A 22,493-nucleotide genomic window follows, 5' to 3' on the forward strand; every position below is an offset into this window, starting at 1 on the left:
ACATAATTACTGGATGCAGACAGCAACACGATGTGTATCAATACAAAGGAACCCTGAACGACCAACCAACAACAACCATCAAACAACAGCAACCATCAACCAACAACAACCTTATGTCGTTTGTATACATTTAATATCCATGTATGTGTCAGTTACCAGCGTCTTCATTGGACTTGAAAAAAAATTATGTACACGTATGATTATTTTTCCATTATGCACTGAGCAGGGAGTTATGTAATGCATAATGGAAAAAGTGTAAAGACCAACAAATTAGCATGCACAATATCGTATGATTCATGGAAAGGAAGTACAAAATAATAATTTTAATGCTCGTGCAGTTTTGGAGTATAAAAACAAACTTAGAAATAATATACTAGTTTAAAGTTTTCAAGCTGGATCAGAAATAACTGTAACATGATTATAAATGGATGTTTTTGCTGTGTGGATTAATAAGTAACCCAAACTGTGAATCAAACATCTAGGAAAATTGTTGAGAAAATAAGAAACAAGTTTTTTTTAACAATATTCCCATGATGTCTAAGTTGTCTAAGATTTTACTGCACTGTGACTTCATGAAATGGTTGAGCCATCACCCGAAATTTGATTTTAATTTACATTTTGATATGAATTGTTGACCACATAAGTAGAGATTCTTTTTTATTTTGGGCGACTTTTTGCTTTTTGCTTGATTATGTTATCAATTATTTTGTCTGTGCAGCAAGTCCATGACTGTAATTTTTGAACTCCCCTCACAAGAAATAAGTGTGATAAAATAGCCATTAATTCTCTCTCTCTCTCTCTCTCTCTATATATATATATATCACTAATATAAGTTTCATTTAATCTACATCTTGAAGCAAGGGATTGTGCCAAAACCCAGAAGTGCTATTTATGTACCATACCCTTGTAAAAAGCATAGGTTTATATTCTGGGTACCACATGTTTGAGATAAAAACAGGTTCGTCATATGATCATATTCATTGTTTCAACATACCGGTAAACAAACAAAGTAATTTCACAGTGACTTCATAAGTGATCAACGTACATGTTCAACACATTCATTTCATTGGTTCAAAACTATATTATGCAAATATTTGTTTTAAATCAGTCACAAACGTAAATATAAGTACATGTAATAAGAAATCATTTTTAAGCACTTATGGGGATGTAAATATGGGTTGCATGTACGTGATCAAATCTACAGTACTATAAAGCCTTTTGGGCATGACCATCCCAATAAAAGTTTTAATATGGTGCCTTATTTCTGGAAAAAAAAATAAATTGAAACATGAGTACATTGTAAAAATCATAAAGAAAATAAGGTGGAAAAGAGAAGAATGAAGTATTGCTTGGGCAACTTGAGAATTCCAAACTGGAAGGTAGGAACAGTTCACAGTATATGTCTTGATCAGAGTTATTTCAAACAAAGTGATAAATGTAGTTATGCCTTTTCAATTTTTTTTTAGCTCTACTGGTCAGAGACCAGAAGAGCTTATGCGATAGTAAGGTGTCCGTCGTCCGTCCGTCTGTCTGTCTGTCTGCCTGTCTGTCCGTCTGTCTGTAAACAATTTTTCAAAACGCTACTCCTCCTACAGTTTTGGTCCGATTTCAATATAACTTGGCACACAAGTAGACTACACTAAGATACATAATTTAGTGCATCGGTTTTTGATTTCGATGGACGGTGTTGCCATGGTTACTAAAAATAGAAATTTCTGTGAAATTCCTTTAAAACGCTACTCCTCCTACAGTTTTGGTCCGATTTCAATATAACTTGGCACACAAGTAGACTACACTAAGATACATAATTTAGTGCATCGGTTTTTGATTTCCATGGACGGTGTTGCCATGGTTACTAAAAATAGAAATTTCTGTGAAATTCCTTTAAAACGCTACTCCTCCTACAGTTTTGGTCCGATTTCAATATAACTTGGCACACAAGTAGACTACACTAAGATACATAATTTAGTGCATCGGTTTTTGATTTCCATGGACGGTGTTGCCATGGTTACTAAAAATAGAAATTTCTGTGAAATTCCTTTAAAACGCTACTCCTCCTACAGTTTTGGTCCGATTTCAATATAACTTGGCACACAAGTAGACTACACTAAGATACATAATTTAGTGCATCGGTTTTTGATTTTGATTGATGGTGTTGCCATGGTTACTAAAAATAGAAATTTCTGTGAAATTCCTTTAAAACGCTACTCCTCCTACAGTTTTGGTCCGATTTCAATATAACTTGGCACACAAGTAGACTACACTAAGATACATAATTTAGTGCATCGGTTTTTGATTTCGATGGACGGTGTTGCCATGGTTACTAAAAATAGAAATTTCTGTGAAATTCCTTTACAACACTACTCCTCCTACAGTTTTAGTCTGCTTCTAATATAATTAGGCATACAAGAAGACTATACTAAGATACATAATTTATTGCATTGGTTTTTGAATTCGATAAACAGTGTTGCCATGGTTACTTAAAATAGAAATTTCTGTGAAATTCCTTTAAAACGTTACTCCTCCTACAATTTTGGTCTGATTTCAATCTAATTTGGCACACAGTTAGAATACACTACGATACATAATATGTATTTCTGTTTTTTTTTATTTGGGTGAATGGTGTTGTCATTGTTACCGGTACTAAAAATAGAAATTTCCGTGAAATACTTTCAAAACGCTACTACTCCTAGTTTTCATTTGATTTCAATATAACTTGTCACAAAAGTAGACTACATTAAGATACATAATTCTATTTATTGTTGCATGTTGCAATGTTTCAAATCCAAGTGCTACTTTTCTTTTGTTATACAAACAGACCAGTAGAGCTACAGTCTCATCAGAGACTTCTGGTTTTTATTCATTTTAGATTTCCAGTTAGAGATGAGGTTTGATTTAGCTTATAAAAAAGGTGTGAATCTTTGATTTCTCAAGTCAGCTTTTAACATCTTTTTAAAGGTGTAATATGAAATAAGGATTGCTGTAATGTAAATAATGAAGGTACATATAAGGGTATCATTTGGTTATACGAAAGCATGCTTCTGTATGTGAATTACTATGGAGTTTTAAATTGGGGACTAGATTTATTACATTGAGTTATTAATCCATTGAACGGGTTCAGGTAGCTGGCTTTTATTGACTGCCAGTTAGGTTTAATTCCAACATTTTAGCATGCCAAACAATCCAAAATAAACATGGATTTAAAGTTTCCAGCATTATATTTTGACAGTATACTAGTATATTGATGTTACCTGGCGAATTAAAAAAGAGGAATGATGGAAAGATAGACATTTTGCAAATCTTTAAGTGAACTCAGAAATCGGATACACCCTGCTTTGAAAGAAACAAGATTTCTTTAAAGTGCAAATGTTAAACACACGGTAAATAAAGTAATTGATTATATTGGTAATCTGTGGTGTAAATTTGCAAGTTAGATCTATACATGGATTGAATACCATATACTTTATTTTACCAAAGAGACTTTGTGAAGATAAGAAAAACCGGTATGGACACAGGATTAAAGCAAAATTGTGAAACTGCAGTGATCTACCCCTGAATGAATGTAAAGGAATGTGCAGAAGGTTTAAAAGTTGTAGAGTAAGATCAAGGTATGTGGCATTAAAATGTAAGCTGAAAGTTTAATTACTATTATAGATTTATTTGGGGTGAATGCTTTGTGAAGTAATCTTTTTGTTTACTTTCTTGGTTTGGTATTTAAGTAAATCATTTAAATGTATAGCATTGATTAATAAATTGGAAGGTGGGTTTGAAGTTCAGTAAGCCAATTAACATACTATTATTATAATTGAATTATACATGTTTAATCAAAATGGTTATCTTCCATATCGAATTTACTGTGTGAGTTACTATCATACCAATTTAATATTAACTACAATACCAAATGGTTTATATTCTTGCAGATGAAATTTTAAAGATGCTGTTTTCTTAACTTTTTCTCGGGGATTTAGAAAGGTAAGTTGATTAATTTGAAATATACCCAGGCCATCATTAAAATTTTTTTTGTTTGCTATACTCCAATCCTCATTTTTTAAGAAGGATAGGTTGGTTGGTAGGTTTTTTTTTTTTGAAAATATCTAGATCCAACACAATGATAAACATCATAAAAAAATAGACTTTGAAATATATGTATGTTTCAGTATACATCTGACTAGACAAATTTAATATTTATTGCTACTTTCAATCTAAAAGGGTCATGGGGAAATTGTTTAACTTAAAAAATGATACTGATAATCTGTATTTTTCCAGAAACAAAAAAAGGTAGTGGCACTTTTGTTAGGTCTGTCGGAGTACATCAAACAAATCATTTTTAGCTCACCTGAGCTGAAAGCTCAAGTGAGCTTTTCTGATGACATTTTGTTTGTTGTCCGTCTGTCTAGCTGTCCATCTGTCTGTCTGCCTGCCTGTAAACTTTTAACATTTTTGACTTCTTGTCAAGAACCACTGGTCCAGGAAAGATGAAACTTATATGGATTTGAAACATCCTCAAGTAGTGTAGATTCAAATTTGTTCAAATCATGACCCCCAGGGGTAGGGCAGGGCTGCAATGGACTATCAGAGTTTTACATAAAAATACATAAGGGAAAAAACTTTAAAAGTCCTCTTCTCCAGAACCACTGAGCCTGGAAAGATGAAACTTACTTGGACACATCCTCAGGTAGTGTAGATTCAAATTTGTTCATATCATGACTCCTGGGGTAGGGCGGGGGCCACAATGGACAGTCAAAGATTTACATAGAAATACATAGGAAAAATCTTTAAAAAAATTCTTCTCAAGAACAGCAAAGCCATGATTGGTCATATTTATAAAGAAGCATCCTCAGGTAGTGTAGATTCAGATTTGTTCAAATCTTGACTCTCAGGGGTAGGGTGGGCTACAATGAACGATCAAAGATTTACATAGGAATACATAGGAAAAATATTTAAAAATCTTCGTCTCAAGAACAGCAAAGCCATGATTGGTCATTTTTATATGGAAGAATCCTCAGGTAGTGTAGATTCAGGTTTGTTCAAATCATGACCCTCTGGGGTAGGGCGGAGCAACAACCCATATCAAAAAATAATACATAAAAGTATATTTTTAATATATTTTTAATACAATCATTTTCGTATTGTTTAAAATTAATACAGAAAAAATATATTATTTTTGTATCACCAACAAATAGGTAGATTATTTTTGTATTAAAATCTGACTTTGATTTTTTACAGGGTATTATTTTTGTATTTTTTGGGACTTAGATTATTTTCAGTATATCATTTTTGTATTTTTGTGGACTTAGTTTTTTTCAAGTGTATTTTTTCTGTATTAAAATTGAACTTAGTAATTTTACAGAAAATTACATACAGTTAATCTGTATTATTTTTGTATTAAAATTGAACTTAGTAATTTTACAGAAAATTACATACAGTTAGTCTGTATTATTTTTGTATTAAATTTGGACTTAATAATTTTTCAAAAAATACTATACAGTCAGCATGTATTTTTTTATATTTATTTTGGACTTAGTGTTTTCTTTTACTGAAATTTGTATTTCTTTGAACATAGGAAAATTTACAGAATGTCCTTGCAATAAGTCTGTTGGAATTAATATTTTTTTCTCAGATTTTATTAATTAAGACCACTGCTATAAAGGTTGCTTTTATACTATTTACATTTAATTGCTATTTAGAACAGAAAACTTCAGTAGTTTAAATTTGTTAACTAAACAATTTCATTTTTAAAACATGTCTTTACTAGGTGTGAAATTGTCATTTGGAAAGAGATAGATACGTCTAAGGGGACACATGTGCTGTACATGATACTTGTAAACTCGCCGTAAATTTTGAAGTTTCAGAGTTTCAGACTTTCTTTTTGTGTTGAAAATTTTACAGCGTGTTTACAACCGAGTGTTTACAACTATCGCCAACAGCACAGGTGGCCACCTGCAGGTTAACAATAGACGAGTACATGTTATACTACTCAAAGAAATAACATGATTTACCTGTGAAAACACATCCCAACCAAAACAAAAAACAAAAACAAACAACATGGAGAGTTCCACTGTGCACTAATTACAGTACCTACGATGTTTTCTTGACTATACAACTCAATTTAGTATACATTATATTTAATTCAGTACGTATTACAATTACATGGAATAGAACTATTTAATTATCCGCTTTAAAAAAAAAAAATTAAATAAGAAATTATTACGAAAGAATATCATAAAATAATATAGAAAATGTTGTGAAATTGGTGTAAAGGATAGATGTTAAACATTATTTCAATCTCTGGTACCGTATGTATGAGTTAAGTTGTCCGTCAAAAAGGCTATATATTATGGATCTCCCGCTCGTTTTGATCATTATATTTGAACTTTATGGTCTACTTCACAGGTCAACTTGAATATAAAAATGGCTGCTCTCAGCGGAAATGATGACCGGAAATAACGATGTTTCGTAATCGGTAAATTCCGTAAGGAATAAAAAAATGATTCTGATGATTAAATTGAACATCGTTTTTTTCTAACATAATTTTAGGTTTGTTCAATTGATTCAAGATATTTAAAACCATGTAAATATGTTTTCTCTAACTGTTCCGATCTCAACATCGGTAATTTTCGTATATATGACACAATATGATTGGTCAGATTTTAAAACTCTTCCGTACTGTTCTTTGATTGGTCAACAATATTTCACCCACGCCATTTTGAAAATTCTTCCCGGGATGTGTTGAGAAAGCTGGGGGTGATTTTGAATAAACTCTCATTTGCTCGCTAGTAAAATGGATCGAAAAACAGAAGTTCAGCATAATCATGGTACACAGGATCATATATATGAACCAAGGAAAGCAAATACATAAGGAGACTGACGTTTTTAGGCATCATATCCGGACTTTTCTGGTGTAAACAACACTAGTTGCGGTAAGATTATGTATATTTTAGCACATTAAAGTTTCAGTTTTTTAAATAATAACTTAGTACAAAGATAGAGGAACAAAGAATGCCTTTTTACCCATTTTGTAGTATTGTAGAAAGATAAAATAGTACGGTTATTGGCCATGTGGGGAACAAGGGTTTTTGTGATAAATTCTGATTGGGGAGGGAGGGGTGGAAGATGGGGATAATTGTCAAGGCTTTGGCTTCCTAGTTCTAATTCATTCCAATTTTTTCAAGTTTACCAGAGACGAATTATTTATTTTCCCTTCAAAAACAATTCTGTAATTTGTATAAACTCAAATTTTTTCGAGGGGGGGTAGGTTGGGTTCGGGGGGGGGGGGGCAGTTTATTTGAATAACATTGGGGCACACATTTTGTTTACTCTTTCAACATTTTCAAGGACAGATTGTTTATTACAAATATTTTTTTAAAAATATTTTATAAATCAGCCCCCCCCCCCTTTTTCTTCTCCAGATTGTCAAATCAAATGGTTGTCCCCTAAGAAACCCCAGATTAAAGAAAAGTAATTTCAATGGTACAATTGTATGGAATTTGGTGAACTCCGCTGGATCTTTTGGAATTTCAATTTATAATTATTGTTAATTTTAGTCAGCAGAACATTGAAGAAAAGCTGATTAGACATGGAGGAAGAAGATCCCTCTCAAGAAAGTATTGCAGGTGTGTGAGCTAAACAAAATCTATATAGAATTATTTTGGATGTGAAAATGTGTGTTTTGTTGAGGTAATGGTTCATTAAATTTTATTATTATATCATTCTGTTCTATATTTCACAGTGATGAAGTCAGATGAGATGACAGGTTGTGTGATTTGAAGATGGACTTCTGCAACAAAGTAAACACTCCTCTACCTTTTCCATACAAAAGAAACAGCAAAGCAGAGGGAAGATCGAAACATTTGGTAAAAGTACAAAGAAAACAGGATTAGTTAAACTTGTGAAAATTATCAAGACTATTGAAGAGCGGATTATATGTAAAAAGAAAGATCAAGACTACAATTGGTAGCTGAATCAGTAGCCTGGCCACATTAATTACTTTTTAATTAGCTATTTGTACATTTAAGGAAATCTGACTGAGTTACTAAAATTGTTATTTAACAAATATTTCAAATAAATAAAAGATTTTTGAATAACAATCAATAGATGCTATTAAGAACCTCAATCTCCAGCTCCTTTTCTTCAAATAACAATTTTTGCCCATGATCATTTTTGTAGTTTTTAAAACTCTGTTTTGTATTATTTTAAGCATTTAAATGTATTTTTTGTCTATCATTCTTGTACTTTTTTGATATTTTTGAAGTACAATCCTTCATGCTGATAAAAATACAAAAACAATACATATTAATACAAAATTAATACATTCTATACTTTTTTCATACTTTTTTGTGTACTGTATTATTTTCATATTTTATATCTTTTTTGTTCTTTTAATTGTTCCACATGAAAAAATACAAAAATAATATATGTGATACAAAATTAATATATTCTATATTTTTTTTGTATTTTAATTCTTAAAGGTGAAAAAATACAAAAATAATATATGCTAATACAAAATTAATACATTCTGTATTTTTTCTATACTTTTCTATGGACTGTATTATTTTTATACTTTGGAGAGGAAAATAGAGAAATAATACAAAAGTACAAAAACAATACGTTTTTACAGGTCGTGTGTATCATTTCTGTATTATTTCGAAAAAATAAAGTATATTAAAAATATATTTTTCTGTGTTTGGCTTTTAAAAAGTCTATTATTTTTGACCTAAATTGGAACCAAGATTTAGAGGGTTCCAAATTTGGTCATTAAAAATATACTTTTTTTGTATTATTTTAGTATTTTTTTCTTGTATTATTTTTGTATTCATTTTCGATATGGGTATGGATGATCAAAATTTTACCTAGGAATACATAGGAAAAATCTTCTCCAAAACCACTGGGCCAGGAAAGATGAAAGTTAGATATGTGGAAACATCCTCATGTTGTGTAAATTCAAATTTGTTCAAATTCTGACCACTTGGTAAAGGTGGGATCACAATGAATCATTAAAGTTTTCAATACGAATGCATATAGGAAAAATATTTAAAAATCTTCTCCTCAAGAAAAGCAAAGCCATGATTGGTCATATTTATATGGAAGCATCCTCATGTAGTGAAAATTAAAGTCTGTTCAAATTATGACCACTGGGAGTAGGTTGGGACCACAACAGAAGAGAAAACTTATAGGAAAAATATCTTTTTAAAATCTTCTAAAGCCATGATTTGTCAAAGAAATATGGTAGCATCCTCAGTTAGTGTAGATTCAAGTTTATTCAAATCATGCCCCCCTTCCCTGAGGGATAGGATGATATATGACATAAAAAAATTCTTGAACTCCCAGCCAAAGTGCTCAGGTGAGTGATGGCCCATGGGCCTCTTGTTTATTGTAAGCCTCAAAGACAACAAACAGTAAAGATCACTTCCTTTTGAAATGTTGTTCCTAAATTTACATCATTCTCAGTATTGGTAAAATCACACAATATGTCTGCAAATTACAGGATATTAATTGTCTTTGTGTAACCAATATATAGTCTCCCCTCTGCAGATTTTCAATATAGCATGACAGTAGTCCACTTTCTTATTAATCATATTACATCAGTTCAGTGAGATATGATGAATAAGAATACGGCTTCATGCTGACGTAAATACCTAGGTCAGTACGAGTTATTTAGGACAGGAGGATGTATTTTATGATAGCAGTGAAATTCTTTTACCCTACTCGGATCGGCAAGAAGTGTTTTGCAATGAAAATATTGTGTGTTTTGATAAGTTTCTATGTTGATTATTTTTCGGCATCTTGGGGATGTGATTATATTTTGTCCCAATGATAGCATACATTTTGTCTGAAGGGGATTTGTACCAAGTTCACGAATCTGCATGCCAAAGTTGCTACCAGTTGTTAACATTTCCTTTTAGATAAAAAAATGCACCATATAGAGAACTGTTCCTGGTGGGGTGTCATCAAGATTAAAGGGATTTCACCAGGCCCATAGAAAAAGCATTTACTTTAAGAACTTCAAATTGATTAATGAGACACATTCTTGAGCAATAAAAACTGAACTACATGTTTAATGATGGAAAAAAGAAGGAATTTCTAAAGGTGTATACTAGCATTACATTCTAAAGCCTTCTTACAAGTAACATTATGTAATTTTGACCAACTTAATAATAAGGTGACAAAACCATTAAATAGGAATATATCTTGTAAATTGGTATGTTAATTCTTGTGTAATGATAAGTAAATTTTAATTTTAATGAATTAAAAATAGTGATGGTTTTGGTAAAGAAGATTCTCTGATAAAGAGGAGTTGTGATAAAAAAAATATTTTGAACCAAAATAATAGGTACAACAAACCTGGGAAAATTATCAATACACATTGAAAGAGGCAAAGTTAGGATAACTTTTAGAGTCTTAACTATTTGCAAAAGAGAAGTACAGATAATTAATATACAGATCTCTGAATTCACAACAGAACAAAATGGATTTTATTTCAGAATTCTTATAATAACTATATATAATTGTTCTCGCTTTATGCCCAACATAGAATGCTAAAAACGTATTGGCATATTAAAACTGAAACTTGAATGAAATTAAACAATCATTATGGAACATGTATTGAATAAACAAATTTAAGACCTGGTAAATAAAAAAAGAATGAAAAAAACTTGATAATGAGACAGACATCAAAATGTATGAATTATAAAATGACAAAGAATGTTAAAATGAGTATAGTGTGATGTACGTGATACAATTAAATAAGTATAAACCATCTTTTATTTGTATGCATGATATTTCCATATTTCATTACTTTCTTTTACTCGTGAGTATTTCTTGCCATGCATAAACAAATTATATAATTGTGTAAAGATGTGGAATGTTGCGAAATTATTAGTTATGGATGGATTTCAAACAATGAATCGTGAACAAAAGTTAAGGCAAATAATTGTTGGGTTATACAGAAATACTGTGTATCACTTTTTATTTGCAAGAACTTTATTTTTGTATACATTTGTATCGTGAAGGATTACAACAATATTCACAGCTCGTGAAAATATTGTGTCGCTTGTAAAAACTAAACAGCTACCTCATGAAAATAAGGTGTTGCAAATTAAATATAGTGATCTACTATAGCTTATGTTCCGAGATATTTCTAACCCCATTTGAAGGGATCACGTCGGTACATTCAAATTCATGGGAAATGAAAATTTGTCCTGTAATTTGAATTGTTTATCAGAGACCACCATTTTTCTTGAATTCTCACTCTCATGACACCAGAAATATCATAACTGTCATGTAAACATCATGATGGAAGCTGGTGTTAAATATTTCCTGTGGTAATTACATTGTAATTAAAATGTATAAAAGCCTGTTTTAGGTTGAATTGTTTTTTTAAGGGGTTTCAATTATAAGTTGTTGTGTCATTTAGTCAATTGAAATACATTTCAAAGAGAGAACAGCAAAAAAATGTTGAGTAACTCTGCGGGTCAGCAATACAGAATTTAATCTATAACTTATTTTTTGCTCTGCTTAGCCATAAGTATTCACATTGTAACGCAGATTAAGAGTGATGCTTTAGTATCATGGAAAGAAAAATGCAGATGACTAGAGATGGAGACTGCCATATGGTACACTGTACAATGGACAGTATTTTTACCAATTTCAACCCGGTCCTTTGGATGAGACCGTGTAAAAGGTCCTGTGTCGCAGTAGGTGCTGGCACGAAAAAGATCCCTCACTGCTCAATGGCCCTGAGTGCCGAGTATAGGTCAAAATTTGCAGCTCTCCACTGGCAAGTGGTGGTGTCTCTATATGAGTTAAAAATTCTCGAGAGGGACGTTAAACAACAAACAAAAAACCAATTTCAACGTTGACCATTGGGATTGCTGAAATTCTAAAAGCTGCAAAAGTTGTTTGCAATAAGTAATTAATATACCTGCTGTACATGGTACAACTGTTGTTTTGAAATTTAGTAATAAAAATGAACCTTTTATATTGACTTTTGGTTGATATTTTGTAAACTTTTTTTTGATGAGCAATGTACAGTATTTTCACTGAAAAATTTTGGTGAACAAGGCAAGCAAAATGCCTCATCTGACAAACTAGAAAGAGAAAAATCAAATCTCAATTACCAGTATGACAAAATTTTCTTTAAATTTCATTAAACATTAATGTATACTTTATGTAAAATCTCCACAATTTGCAACAATCTCACAAAGATTGAAATTATTCATCTATGAAATAGCATATGCACACCAAAGAGCTAGGGCAAAAAATTATCATTTTTTCGATACTATATCGCAATTTTTTTCATATGAGTGGGTCTTTGCTCTATATACTCAAAGTATGCATAAAACTATTCATATTTTGGTTAACAAAAACATGGAGCAAAGACCCACTATATGTAAAAATACACTTTTATAACACAAAATTTATATCTTTCTGAGAAATATTTAAGTCCATTTAGTCAAGGGTCATTTCACAAACATGATTTAAATGCCACTATTTGTCATAGCTGTGTAGCATAGTGGTAAGCATGTTAGTCGCTAAGAAAAGAAACAATACTTAGGATTTTTAGGGCTTCGCTCTGCAGGCGCCCTATATAGTGATCAGTCTGTCCGTCCATCCTTCTGTCAGTCCGTCCATCCATCCGTCCGTCTGTCCGTCCGAGATCTCTTGTCCGGAGCATTCTCTCTCTTTGGCCCAATCTGGCTCATACTTCACCCACAGAGTGTCTTTGGGTAAAGGGTATGCAGTGACCTTGAACCATGTTTCTAGGTCTAAGGTTAAGGTCATAGCAGAATTATATGAAAAATCCTTGTCCGGAGCATATCTTCTCTCCTCTTGGTCCAATGTGGCTCATACTTCACTCACAGAGTGTCACTGGTCAATGGATGTGCAGGTCAAGGGTCAAGGTCAAAAATAGCCTCTCTGTTTAAAATCTTTGTTCGGTGCATAATTTCTTTCCCTTAAGTCCAGGCAGCCTCAAATTTTACCAATTGACTTAGGGTACGGAACATTTGTGATTTTCCTTCCATAATTTGATAGAGGATATGCAACAATTTTCATAGAGGATATAGATTTTCATAGATTTTTCATAGATTTTCATAGAGGATATATGCAACATTCATGATTTTTGTGCCTGTTTTGATAGAGGGTATGGAGCACTCGTGATTTTTATGCCATTTTTAGGTCACCTGAGTCACTCAGGTGACCTATTGCTATCCGTTCTCGTCCGTCGGCGTGCGTCGTGCGGTGTGCGTCGTGTGTTAACATTTGAACATTTTTAGCTTCTTCTCTGAAACCGCTTAACCAATTTCAACCAAATTTGGCATATAGCACCTATGGGTGAAGGGGAACAAAAATTGTGAATTCCATGGTCCCTGCCCCCCTGGGGCCTGAGGGGTGGGGCTAAAACCACCAAAAATAATGCAATCTTTAAAAATCTTCTTCTTTACTCCTGGACATCAAGCAGTCAAACTGTTGGCATCATTGTAATAAGCATTGAGTCCTCTACCAAAATTGTGAAATTCATGGCCCCAGGGTCAGGGGTTCTGGTGCTAGGGTGGGGCTATATAGATCATATAGGGAAAGTGCATTATTTCTTTGAAAATCTTCTTCTCTGCTCCTGGGTATTAAATAAAGTAACTAAGTACATAGTTATGAAGAACAAGAGTGCCTCTTTCAAAATTGTGAAATTCATGGCCCCAGGATCAGGGGTTCTGGTGTTAGGGCGGGGCTCTATTGATTATATAGAGAAAATGCATTAATTCTTTGAAAATCTTCTTCTCTGCTCCTGGGTATTAAATAAATTTACTAAGTATATAGTTATGATGAGCAAGAGTGCCTCTTTCAAAATTGTGAATTTCATGGCAGCTGGGTCAGGGGTTCTGGTGTTAGGGCAGGGCTCTATTGAGTATATAGTGAAAATGTATTAATTCTTTGAAAATCTTCTTCTCTGCTCCTGGGTATTAAATAAAGTAACTTAGTACATATTTATGATGAGCAAGAGTGCCTCTTCCAAAATTGTGAATTTCATGGCCCCAGGGTCAGGGGTTCTGGTGTTAGGGCGGGTCTCTATTGATTATATACATTAGTTAAAATGCATTAATTCTTTGAAAATCTTCTTATCTGCTCCTGGGTATTAAATGAACTAATTTAGTACATAGTTATGATGAGCAAGAGTGCCTCTTCCAAAATTGTGAATTTCATGGCCCCAGGGTCAGGGGTTCTGGTTTTAGGGCGGGTCTCTATTGATTATATTGTTAAAATGCATTAATTCTTTGAAAATCTTCTTATCTGCTCCTGGTTATTAAATGAACTAATTTAGTACTTAGTTATGATGAGCAAGAGTGCCTCTTCCAAAATTGTGAATTTCATGGCCCCAGGGTCAGGGGTTCTGGTGTTAGGGCGGGGCTCTATTGATTATATAGTGAAGATGCATTAATTCTTTGAAAATCTTCTTATCTGCTCCTGGATATTAAATGAACTAAGTTAGTACATATTTATGATGAGCAAGAGTGCCTCTTCTGAAATTATGAATTTCATGGCCCCAGGGTCAGGGATTCTGGTGTTAGGGTGGGGCTCTATTGATTATATAGTGAAAAGGCATTAATTCTTTGAAAATCTTCTTCTCTGCTCCTGGGTATTAGATAAACTAACTTAGTATATAGTTATGATGAGCTAGAGTGCCTCTTTCAAAATTTTGAATTTCATGGCCCCAGGATCAGGGGTTCTGGTGTTAGGGCAGGGCTCTATTGATTATATAGTAGAATTGCAATAATTTTCTCTGCTCCTGGGTATTAAGTACATAGTTATGAAGAACAAGAGTGCCTCTTTCAAAATTGTGAATTTCATGGCCCCAGGGTCAGAGGTTCTGGTGTTAGGGTGGGGCTCTATTGATTATATAGTTAAAATGCATTAATTCTTTGAAAATCTTCTCTGCTCCTGGGCATTAAATAAAGTAACTTAGTACATAGTTATGATGAGCAAGAGTGCCTCTTCCAAAAGTTTGAATTTCATGGCCCTTGGGTCAGGGGTTCTGGTGTTAGGGCAGGGCTCTATTGATTATATAGTAGAATTGCATTAATTCTTTGAAAATCTTTTTCTCTGCTCCTGGGTATTAAATAAACTAACTAAGAACATAGTTATGGTGAGCATGACTGCCTTTTCAGAAATTGTTTCATGGCCCTTGGGTCAGGGGTTCTGGTGTTAGGGATGGGCTCCATTGATTATATAGTAAAATTGCATTAATTCTTTGAAAATCTTCTCTGCTCCTGGATATTAAATAAACTAAGTACATAGTTATGATGAGCATGGCTGCCTCAGAAATTATGAATTTAATGGCCTCTGGGTAAGGGGTTCTGGTGTTAGGGCGGGGCTTTATTGATTAGATAGGGAATTGGCATGAATTCTTTCAAAATCTTGTGTGCGCCTGGGTATTTTTCAAACAAAGGAAGTGCATGGTTATGATAAGGAAGAATGCCTCATGGCCTTTGGGTCAGGGGTTCTGGTGAGGGGGAAAGAGCTCTATTGATTATATATAGTGAAAATGCATAATTTCTTTCAAAATATTTTTTCTACTACTGGTTATAAAGTAAAGAAACAAGTGTATAGTTATAATGAGAAAGGGTGCTTCTTCCAGAATTGTGAGTTCGTGGCCAATGGGTCAGATGTTCTGGGTAAGGATGGGGCTTTATTTATTTAATTTTATGGTGAAAATGCATTTCTTTGAAAATCTTCTATGCTTCTGGGGATGTTCAAGGCAAACAGAGTAAAAGTTTTAATATGCAAGGGTATTTTTACCAGATTTTTGAACACCTGGACCATTTAGTCAAATGTTCTAGTCCTGGCCAGGGCTCTATTAACTTGTATTCTGCTGAGCAAAGTTATTCCCCTTTGCCATTCACCTTTGATAATTAATCAATGTAAATAATGTATTTGAAAGCTTAATAGAATAAGAGAATTATGCAAGATAATTTATTGTATAATGAAAATGTACTTTCATAGATTTAATGACTTGGAAAGTCAGATAGGCAGGACTAAGATACTAGACCAATTATTTTGTTGATGCTAATCATACTATTTTTCTTGCTTTTGGGCAACAAAGCTTCATTTTTCAGTTTATGGATCCTCTAAATTGTTGTATTGTACTCAGGTGACCGTTTAGGCCCTTGGGCCTCTTGTTTATTATAACAAGGATGGCATAGATGCCCTTTAGACTCAAAGAACACATCCCTTAATAGTACACAAATGTTCCTCTTCAAAATAAAGCCTTTTCAGCTATCTTACATTTTCATGTTCATTGCTGAAAGCAATTCAAAATTCAATTCAAAATTTCGCCAGATGACTTTTCATGAATATTGTAGCGACAGGTGAAATTTCACACATCTTTATGTGCTACAACATTGCAGTTTTTAATTTCGCAAAATTTCTTTGTAATGTAAATGTGCGAAAAAGTGACATGCTCCTTGAAGCATGCTCCAACTAAATAATATAGCTGTATATTTTTTAAAGATCATTGGAAAACACCAAATTTGTGCGTATTTATTGGAAAATATGTATAGTTTTTATCTGCAGAGTTTTATTGGTTTCATGTAAGTAGCGTGCTCACTATAGAACTTGTCCAGGAACTTTTCTAACAACCCTCGTATAGGCATTTTGCATGCTTTGTTCGATCATCTCCTTCCACTTGTACAGTGTTTGGGTCTAAAAATTATCACATGTATGCATATGTATCTATAATCAATTTTAAAATCTTTAACTGAACACTGTAACTCTAAATTTAAAGAGCAGTTAAAATCATTCTGATAAGCATTTCATTTTGAACAGCCTATGGAGAGAGAAGTTGAAGAAATATGACTCTAGACATTTATATTATTCTATAAGGAACTTTGTTCAAAGTTATATATGGCTCATTTAGCACATACTTGAAAACACTGGTATTAACAATGTGATTAATTTACAAGTCTCTCTGTTTTCTTTTCCTCAGTGCTACCCAAACCAATATTGACTGAAATCCCCTATACAAACATGTTGCGTTTTTTCTTCGGAATGATTGATGTCCAGGGTTTTTGAGTCCAGTCCTTACTGGTCCAAAGTTTTTCATCATCTTTAACTAGACTGCAATATCCCATTTGTTGATTCTTTCTACTCTTTAAATTTTACCTTGTGTATCAAAGAATAAAGTTCTAAATATAGATTGAACAAGCATTGTATTTGCAGAAAGTAAAGAAAACCATCCAGAAATCCATTGTTCTGGATGAGAAATTGATCATGTTGCTACACTAATGGCGAGTCCTGTAATGTGTTAAATTACTCTCTTGTTCTGTAAGTATAAAGATTTCTTTAATTCAATTGAAGTGTTTTGATAAAGGTTTAGATTTTATATTTCAAAATCTAGGCAGAAAATGCAGATGACTGGTTTATATGTTCTATTTTGAATGTGACCTATCTCTGGATTTGTCTGCATTGTGATTGAAGTACTTAGTACAGAATTGTAATTAGTTAATGGGTTAGCAAAGGTGTCAATTAAAGAACTGAATGCACAATTTCAATTGATTTTGGATCAGGAAAAGATTTAAAATACGTATTGAAAAAGATGATGAAAATTTTAGAGAAATCCAAAAATCCTTACAGGCATTTGCTATTGATTATTGAAAGGACATATAGAACAAATATATTACAGTTGACGGGTTCAGGTAGATATATAAGCAACATTCTGGTATGAAAGACAGTACCCGTTTTAAACACATCAGTGGCCAGGTAAAGAATTTTTCTTGGAGTAGCAGTGATTTTTTGTTGATCATGGGAGGTACCGGTAATTAAAGTATAGGTATCTTATTTAAAAAAAAAAAAAAAAAAAAAAATTTGAATGATTTAATTGGGCTTTCCATAGGAAATATCCACTTATTGAAATGGTGAAAATGGAAGGCAGGTGACTGTCATAAGGGTACGTCATTTGTAGGGATATCTCTTCCTATAGTTTTCAATATTTTAGGAACCTTTCTATAGATCAGTTGTAGATATATCAGAGATGTGCAGGTGGTACTTGGATTTAAATTTTTGATCATTAATGAGAAAAACACCAGTTGTTGAACTTGGTCATTTTAATGCAAAATATTTTCATTGGGTGTATTAATATTGTTGGGATGTCACATCCCCCAGTTTACAGAGTAGAAAGTTTTTTATAATTTATTTAAGAAATATCAGTACTGTTCACTCAGAAGAACCAAATCCAGTTTCACATACTGGTTGCTAAAGTGTACATAGCATGATCTAAGCCTTTGACACTTTATAGGTATGGTGACACCAGAAAGAAAATATGAATCACTTTGCAGTGATAGGTTCTTACTCAGATTATATTGAAAATACATGTATGCTAGGTGAAGGTGAAGATGGCGTGTATTTATGATCTTTGTACAGTAAAAACTTGGAAATAAGGAAGACACTATAGGACTTTGAAATTTGCTTTCTGAAAACTGAGATTCTTTTTATCTGTGTAAGAAACAGAGTAAAAGGTTCTCCTCATTAATCATAGAAATCTCCTTGTAACTGAGATTTCCTTATAAGCAAGTCCTTTAACAGGGTTTAATTTACTCTAGTAATATGACTGGTGAACATTTTGTAGTTTGGTATAATGATCTATTTTTAATTCTTAATTCTTACAAATTTGAATTTCCTATTGAAGGAATAAAGGGAAAAAAGTCATTGCCCAACTTGGTCTTAACAATTTCATAGATCACATAATTTTTAGGAAGATTGAATTTCTATAGAATACTGACTAGAGTGTGACATGAAGAGACCAGAGAGAGGAGGGTGATCTCAATGTCAGGGTATTTAAATGTTTAGCAAGTGGAACAAAGGAAATTGATCATCAGATTTAGATGTTATTCATTTGATTTAGTAAGTGTACATACCATTTAAACTTGAGATGAATACACAGTATAGCTCTTGAAGAGTAAATTTGGACCCTTAATGGTGAAATGTTTGCATTGACTGTAAACTTAAATGGTTTTCTAGGGATTGCCCCCCTAAGCTGAAGTGTTTTATATAGGGATAAGGTTTTTGAGATTTTTTTGAAAATGTTTCTTTTTTCGAACTTGCCAAACTTGCATGTAAAATTTTAAGTACACTTGAAATATATACAGTGGTTGAAATATGAACAGTGGAAAAACAATGTATACAAAAAGAAATATAAGAAAGTAGGAACCTCCTGTTACATAAACCTGTACCTGGTAGACTAACTTTCATATACCAAGTAAGGCTCATATTTTTTTTTTTGGCCAATATTTTTTTTTACTATTCTGAGAACATTATACAGTACATTCATCACAGGAGTTATTTAAGATATTGAATTGATATGTATGACTCTTTTTATCTGTCAATATATTGGTCTTACAAGAAGACAAGTCTTCTAATATATGGGAGGAAACCCAAAACAAAAGAAATAGTTAAGTTCTGTAATTGGAATGAGACAACTTTCACAGAATCTTTATTTGACAGTGCCATTGTGCACCTTTGATTTTACGTTTTGATCGGAGAGATATTTGAGGTTTCTCATAGCAAAACATGGAGTTTGCCATTCTTTCAGGGTTTCAGATTGAAATTAGTAACTATAGGACACTTGGCATATTTACCAGAAAATTAATAGGCCATTCAGTCTTAAACCTCCTAAAATTGTAAGCCTACTAATTGTTGACAATATTTCTTTCATCGCATAATTGCAAAAAGTCAGATGAATGCAAATAAAGGTAAGAGTTATAAATAAAATATTGAACAAATGTTACTTAATCATATTAATTTTGTTATACCCCTGCTTGAAAAACATGGAGTATATAGTGTTGGGATGTCCGTCCATACATTTTCCATCTGTATGTCCATCCATCCATAAGTCTGTAACACTTGGGGGTACCTATCTCTTATCGTCAACTCCTCCTATACCTCCTATTTTATGTTCTGATTGGACAGATATTTGAGGTTTCCCATAGCATAACACGGACACTTCCATTCTTCCTATGATATTGGGAGTTAACAGACAGATGGACAGACAGTCATCCCATTACTGCAGCCCTTGCTTTTCAAAAGGGGGAGTAATAAAAATGGACTTTGCCATTATTCTCATATGGGAGCAGGGGTATCATTTTGTGAGCTCACAAGCCGTGGGTTTATGCTAAACGATATTGTACTCTGAAATCTTTGTTTTTGTCTTTTTCCTTGTGATTTTCTCCAATTAATTTCCTCTTTGTAAACAGATAACTCACAGTTTGGGCAAAACCATGATTCATTATGCAATGTTACAAGGTAAACATAAAAGTATCATCCAAGCAATCAAGGGTAATTTTCGACAATCTTGAGAAATCATGGTAGAATCTAAACTAATATTACTACACTAGACATTATAACATAAGTACCATAACATCATGCACAGACACACAACAAAACAAAACCAAAACCAAAAAAAAATTAAATTATGGAATAAAACGACGTGGATTCTGCCTCAGAGGATTTTATAAGAAAGTGATGCTAACTGGCCAAAACATGGGTTGAAATAGAAGATTAAAGTAATTTGATTGGATGGCACAGTTGCCGAATTTGAAAATAAGAGAGCAAACAAAATGATTGGATAACAATGACGTAAATAGGTGGCGAAAGCTAACCACCGATAGGGGGCGCTAAACCCAGAAGATAGAACCCCTAATTTGATTGGATAGATCATAGAATCATCCTCCGGGCAGAACCCATCTTTAATTTAACAAATGGACTCTTCCAGCGGAAGATCCCATTGTGGCAAACATAAACAAACAAAGAGCAAGCGAAGACAGGAGAATACAATGTAAATTAATAATCATTAAACAACTTTAATAACACATTTTTTTCTGATTTCTTCAGATTCATTGGCATCATTCTTATGAGTTCTAGTTCCTATACAGGCTATGGTGGAGTCACAATAGAACATAATTGTTTTGCAAAGGAATACATAGGGAAAAAATGCTTATGAAGATTAACAGGGTCATAATAACTCAGGTGAGCAGTGTGGCTCATGGGCCTTGTTCTCTCTTTTTTGGTGTTCTGTCTCTTTCATTAACTTTTTAAGATTTTTGTGTTTGGAAAATTAATGTGTATGCAACTGTGTTTTTGCGTATAGGTAGCTATGCCCCGGGCTTAGGTAATATAGCTATTGGCAAAGAAATTAAGGAAGCTCTAAACACTGCACACTAAAGAATTCTAGTTGTAGGGTAGTTTTATGTAACTACAATAATCTGTGCCCAAAGATTTCAGATAAAATAGACAGACATATATAGTTTATGACACAATTTGTAATAGATCAGAGTATTTTCAACATATTATTAAACTAAGATAAAGTAAATGAATTATTGACATATATTTTCCCAATGTAAGTAAAAAACAGTGATTTCTGTTTACTAATAATTAATTGCCTCTGAACGATTTTTCCTTTGGAAGTATGGCAGTTTGCCCATGTTGAAAATGAACTCATTATGTACAACTTTGTATGACAAAATTTTCTCAATGTCCAAAAAAACATTTTTCAGTAGTGTTTAGAGCTTCCTATGTCTTTGATAGATTTATAATCAATTTGGTCATGAATCTATCAACTATTTTTCTTAAATGCAATGAAGATATGGCTTATATCTCTCATGATCATTGTGGATAATCATATAGCCTGACTTGATTGATTTTGTCAGCTAGTAAATTGTGCATACAGAATGTTGCATAATGGAGTGTGCTTTGGTTAAGATTTCTTACTACTTATCCCACTGTTTGCAAATGAAGGGATTGAAGTAATGACTTTCAAGTTCAGTATTACCTGCCAGCCATATGGTCATTAAAAATAGAATGTCAATAAATTGATAAGTTTGTATAAAAATAATGATATTGACCTGAGACCAAAATTCAAAAATTAATTAAATACCCCCGTATTTGCTGCAGATAGAGACCTGAAGTGCTTTGGTTGATTTTTTTTGTCCTTAAAGGTTGATAAAACATGTTTTCTTGAATGGAGGGCTCTTATGCATTCCATAGTCCAACATATGAGGGAAATCTCAGTAGAGTTGGTTTTAAGTGGAAATTTATAACAACAGATGATTGAAAACAATTACGAGGTACATTTTTCTTCTTCTGGTCTCCTTGTAAGTGTTCAGGTTGTATTGAAGGAAGAGAAATATTGTTTCTTTTCTTTTTACTGAGGAGACCATTCTCAAATTGATCATGGTTTCCTGTAAATAATCAAGTTAATTTTGGGGGGGAAAAACGAAGTACCTTTGTAAAATATGGATTTCAAGCCGAGGAAATTTCAGATTAATATAGGAATTAATTGACAATTGTTTTTCCATGATGTTTGTGTCAAGCATCTGAGTGAAAATAAAAACTGAGTGTGAGATTTAATTCCAGTCCAATGAGCAACATTCGATTTTGAAAAGAGAAATTGTGATATATTTGAAACTTATTGGCATTTTGTCGATAGGAAAGTGCAAAAGGGCTCGTTTTTT

The 22,493-nt window shown here is 32.8% G+C and overlaps 1 protein-coding gene across 3 annotated transcripts in view; it reads left to right on the forward strand.

Annotated features, from left to right (window-relative positions):
* Nucleotides 1-3,886: 3,886 nt before the first annotated feature.
* Nucleotides 3,887-22,493, forward strand: part of LOC133182235 (secretion-regulating guanine nucleotide exchange factor-like) — a 75,712-nt gene continuing 57,105 nt past the window's right edge. For 2 of the 3 annotated variants that reach the window (XM_061316993.1, XM_061316995.1), the window contains exon 1: nucleotides 3,887-3,972. The gene's annotated coding sequence lies outside the window, so the exon portion shown is untranslated. The remainder of the gene's footprint in view (nucleotides 3,973-22,493) is intronic. The other variant, XM_061316994.1, reaches the window with a different exon arrangement.

This window comes from Saccostrea echinata, unplaced genomic scaffold, assembly GCF_033153115.1.
Source record: "Saccostrea echinata isolate AGI-Se365-2 ecotype Australia unplaced genomic scaffold, CSIRO_AGI_Sech_v1 ptg000009l, whole genome shotgun sequence".
NCBI lineage: Eukaryota > Metazoa > Mollusca > Bivalvia > Ostreida > Ostreidae > Saccostrea > Saccostrea echinata.